The sequence below is a fragment of the Cibotium barometz genome, chromosome 50 (genome assembly GCF_041138505.1).
Source record: "Cibotium barometz isolate CiBa-2024 chromosome 50, ASM4113850v1, whole genome shotgun sequence".
NCBI classification, from domain to species: Eukaryota; Viridiplantae; Streptophyta; class Polypodiopsida; order Cyatheales; family Cibotiaceae; genus Cibotium; species Cibotium barometz.
Window position 1 is genome coordinate 2,084,311 of NC_141095.1, and position 5,130 is coordinate 2,089,440.

Consider the following 5,130-nt stretch of genomic DNA (forward strand, 5'->3'; position numbering starts at 1 on the left):
ACTGCAATTACTAGTAGGAGAAATGTAAACAGGCGGGTGGCGGAGGGCAACGATGAGTTAGCACACTAGGCGGCTGGCAAAACTAGTGGAAGGCATTGATTTGCACAGAGGGGAGTCAGAGGCACGTGGCGGACGTCGTCGGAGCACACCACACAAGTGGCGGAGAGTGTTATCTGCACAGAGGGGTGGCAGAGCACACCACGCAGGTGGCGGAGAGTGTTATCTACACAGGATGCAGAGCGGTAGAATACACATTTTCGAATACACACTACGCTGTAGCAGAGAGAGATCCCGACCATAGAGGGGTCGAATGCATAGGGTTCCCTTAAAGACTAATTTTTTATTTTCAAAGAAAAAAATTTAAAATTTTCGTTATCCTAACAATTAAAGTCAATAAAACTAATGCAAGTGAAATTAAGTAGGCTGTAGCACAACACTGTACACTGGCGGTGGGTGAGTGACCGTTGGGCAGTGGGGGCACCATGAAAACCATTAACAAAGGCTTTAAAAATTAAGGCATTATGCATACTATTAACTAATAGTAATGTAAGTGAACACATTAACTAATTCACTATTAACAAAGGCTTTATTAATTTACTATTAATTAATTAGTAAGTTAGTAATTACTAATTATTAATAACTATTATTAATTAGTAAGTTAGTAATTACTAATTATTAATAACTATTATTAATTTATTAATTAATAATTATTAATTAATATAAAAAATATATTTAGTATCGATTCAAAAATTGTAAGAATTATATTAACAATTTAAAGCTCTTTGAAGCTTGAATATTTGACATTTTTAAATGTTCAAAATTTTAAATAAAGGTCAAATAATTATATACCTCTAAAAATTACAATTCATCAAAACCTTTATATTTTTCAAGTTAAATCTCAATTTTGACAATTCACATTACACTAAACCCGGGGGTTTTCCGTGAACACTGGCGGGAGGAGATTGACAAGCTATGAAAGAGTGGTTTTAAATCGAATTTCACACGAGTAGTCTTAGGACACGTGTTTAAACGTTTATGTATAAGAGAGCCTTGTGACTCGTGCCGGATTTATCGGTCATATAGAAAGTGTGCCTAGCAACACGTGCGTAAAAGGTACTGCATAGTACATACTGAACGCTTATGGCATCTCCAGCATTTGCGACAACTTATTGAATTTAATTTACTATATAAATTTTTAAGTCCGAGAAGGGGCATCGACTGGTTTCGTGGTGTAGTTGGTTATCACATCAGTCTAACACACTGAAGGTCTCCGGTTCGAACCCGGGCGAAGCCATACTTTAACGTTTTGGTAAAACTTACGTTTTTCATGTACCCTTGAAACAAGAAGGGCACGTGTAATTTATTGTGATGGTTTGTCGTGTAACCTTTGATATTACTAGTCCTCCAAGAAGGGCACCTCTAATTTATTAGATTAGTTGTGATGGTTTGTTGAGTAACCTTTGATATTACTAGTCGTCCAACCTGTGCGGACCCAAGAGGTTTGGATACCATAGAGTAGGCCAATGTGAAGCCTATTTTTGGCAGACTTTAAAGAAAGCATAAAAATTGGCATACTTGTATATCAAACTTTAAAGAAAGCATCAAAATTGACATACTTGTATATATCAAGGCACCATGCTTTGCAATAGTAAGACGTGGCATGACCGAGGTTTAGATACCACAGAGTAGGCCAATTTGAAGCCTATTTTTGGCAGACTTTAAAGAAAGCATAAAAATTGGCATACTTGTATATCAAACTTTAAGAAAGCATCAAAATTGACATACTTGTATATATCAAGGCACCATGCTTTGCAATAGTAAGACGTGGCATGACCCATCTCTGAGACGGGATGTAGCCATCTAATGAAACATAAAATTAAAAATAAACTCCCAAGCTTCCACCAAATCTATTTAAATATAACATCATAAGGATCCCCCCTAAGCAATGGAGTAAACAGAATATCTCAGTGATCTCATAGAGAACATGCTTATTTACATACTCCCATTCTTTATTCGAGCTTGAGAGACAGGGAGGGAGGAGTGGGGGAACAAAATGTCTTTGTGCTTTTATCATGGTGTGTTTTGAAAAGTACAAAACCCCAACTTTGTGCTTTTATCATAGTGTATTTTGAAATCAAGTGACCAAAGTAGAAACCCCCAACTTTGTGTCATAATGCTAGGAAGCTTTGGCCCAAAATCATTTGTCTTGAGCTTAAGTTCATGTTATGAAGTGATCAAAGTAGAAGGCCCCTAACTTTATGTCACAACATCACATAGATTTGGCCCAAAACTGTTTTGTGTTAAGATAAAGGTCATGTTGCAATTCAAAGCAAGGAATGTTGAATAGGTATTAGCCCTTCTACACATGCTTTGGTGCAAGTTGTAGTATAATGTTTAACGTAGTTCAATGAGCATGCCAAGCATCACTTTTAGAAACCTTTGCCAAAAAGGCATATGCTTTAAGATATGAGAATAAGATCTCCCTCCTCTTATACTTAGCCCCTTAAAGTTATGAGTAGACCAAGCAAGTACATTATGTCCACCCCTTGAACCATGACTATCACTCTGATAGCTAAAAGACACACCTCAAGCTGGAGTAATCACACACTAAAGAAATTGACTACAAACCTTTAAGGCAGCTCACAACCAAGGTAGGGCATCTATTCAACTCAAACACTTTGGAGACATGAGCTATGTTTCCCATTTGCACACTCATGATGACACTCAATTTTAAATGAGAATTGAGTAAAATATATGCAAAGCACCCATATGTATCCCCACAAATCCTTAACATTCAAAATGTTAATTTTGCGTGGCTTAGGAGTGTGTTTGTACCAAGTTTTGTACGAAGTGGAGATAAGTGGAGCCTTGTGGCTCAATTATACAAAATTAAGCAAGAGGAGCATGAGTCTATGAGAGATTATATCTCACGTCTTAAAAAAACCTGAACTCAAGGTGTAAGCCTAGGGAAAGGTTAATAGATGAGCAATTATTGCCATGCTTCCATAAGAGAGTAAGAGACATGAGGATGCATGGCTACTTGTTGTTGGCTAAGCCAACATTTCTTGATTATTGTTGCAAATTAGCCATATATGACGTTAGATGATCTAAGCACTATGATTCTAAATAAGATAAAGCAAAAGGAGGTGAGGAATATTCCCACGAACCAACATCTATATCCCCGATGAGAGTTGATATGGTGCTCAATATTTCGACAAAATCACACGAGCACTGAGTGTCCTCCTCAATTGAGGCCTTGCCCCCGTTGATGTAGTGTGAACATTTTATGTGACTTGGGAACCATGATACAAGTATGTGTAGAGGTGCCCACGTTAAACACAACAACTACAAGTACCTCAGTTGCCTTCTACATGGCAACAATTAGCTTTGCCTGCACCTCTTGGGCAAGAGCATGCTCTTGTCAAACATGACAAACCAAATGAGGGCAATATATAGAGTACCCAACGTGCCTATATCGCCACCTGTGTCCTACCACCACAACCACCAAAACCTCTCATAATGCCAATTAATCAAATGATCATTGAAGAGGTGCGAGAAGAAGGAGAATATGCATGAGAACCTCAGCAAACCATGGAGAAGTTAGATGACAATTGGGAGGTAACCGTAGAGTATTTTTTAATGCAAGGGAACACACTAGTGCTAATGTTCTAGGTGGTAGTGCAATGGAAGGGAAAGGAGATAAATGCCACAACAAGGAGAGCATGCTATACAATGCTATCACTGCCAACAAGGACCTCACCATGTGGCTAAGTGTCCTCACAAGGTCAATGTAACAAACCTGTAAAATACTCAAGTCAGCACACCCAAGATTGAGTAAAATGCAAAATTGGCCATCTAATCCAGGATTGTCCTTATAGAGGCACTGGAGAGTCTTCAACAACCACTAATCCAACCATGGGACTCCGAATGATTGGGGTGCAATCGAGGGTGGTGGCAACACCGCTTAATGTCATGACTCGTGCATAAGCACTAAAGACCCCATAAAATAATGGAGAGCCTTTATCTAAATCTTCTACTTGTATGACAAGAAAAAGAAGGGAAAAGAAGGTGGGACAAGGAGATTTTACAGTGGTGGTGATTCAGGATGATACAATCTTCATTACCATGGACCTAACCTCGCAGGGGGAAGAGACATTAATTACTCTGTTAAAAGAGTTCAAGGACTGCTTCACTTAGAACCATAAGAACATGAAGGGAGTTATGTGAGAAGTGGTTCAACACACCATTCCCATCATGGAAGGTTCAAGACCAATTAAGCAATGCCCTTACCAAATGAATCCAAAATACTTAGTGATTGTTAAGGAGAAAATTGACAAAATCATTGTTGTAGATTTTATTTACAAGATTGAGCACATTGAATGGGTATCACCAATTGTGATTGTACCTAAGAAAAATGGAAAGCTTCGCGCGTGTGTCAATTTGAAGAAAGTGAATGCAGCAACCCACAGGGATCAATACCCATTACCACATGGAGCATGTTTTGGAAAGAGTGGCTAGGGTTGAAGCTTACAGTTTCCTAGATGGATGCTCAGGATACAACTAGGTATCCAATACTCCAAAGCCCCAACATAAAACAACGTTCCACCACCACATGGGGATACAACTAGGTATCCATTGCTCCAACGCCCCAACATAAAACAACGTTCCACCACCACATGGGGATACAACCAGGTATCCATTGCTCTGGAGGAATAACATAAAATAGCATTCACCACCACATGGGGAACCTTTACGTACAAGGTCATGCTTTTTGGACTGACCAATGCTCCTCTAACTTTGTAGATCTTAATGAGCATGGATTTCAAGGATTACTTGCAAAAGTGGTTGATCCAATTATTTTTTAACAGTACCATGCAGTTATACATGCGGCTTTAGCCATGCAAGAGACACATGTATAGCCATGCCAATAGCCATGTGTATAATCGTGCCAAAAGTTGCATACTAAAAAAATACCCTTGCATGTAGCCGTAACTCTCTTACTACATCACGCGGCTATACCATCATCCTCTTGTAGTGTTTTGCATGTCTTCAATTGGGTTGCTTGTTATGTTATATTCTTTAGCGTGCCCTTCTAAAGGAACAAATTGCTTGATCAAATCTTTCTTTTCT

The 5,130-nt window shown here is 38.7% G+C and overlaps 1 non-coding gene across 1 annotated transcript; it reads left to right on the plus strand.

The window, feature by feature from the left end:
* The first annotated feature begins 1,220 nt into the window (after positions 1-1,220).
* Positions 1,221-1,294, plus strand: TRNAV-AAC (transfer RNA valine (anticodon AAC)). The gene has a single exon. It is a non-coding gene; the product is annotated as a tRNA-Val (tRNA).
* The last annotated feature ends 3,836 nt before the right edge of the window (positions 1,295-5,130 follow it).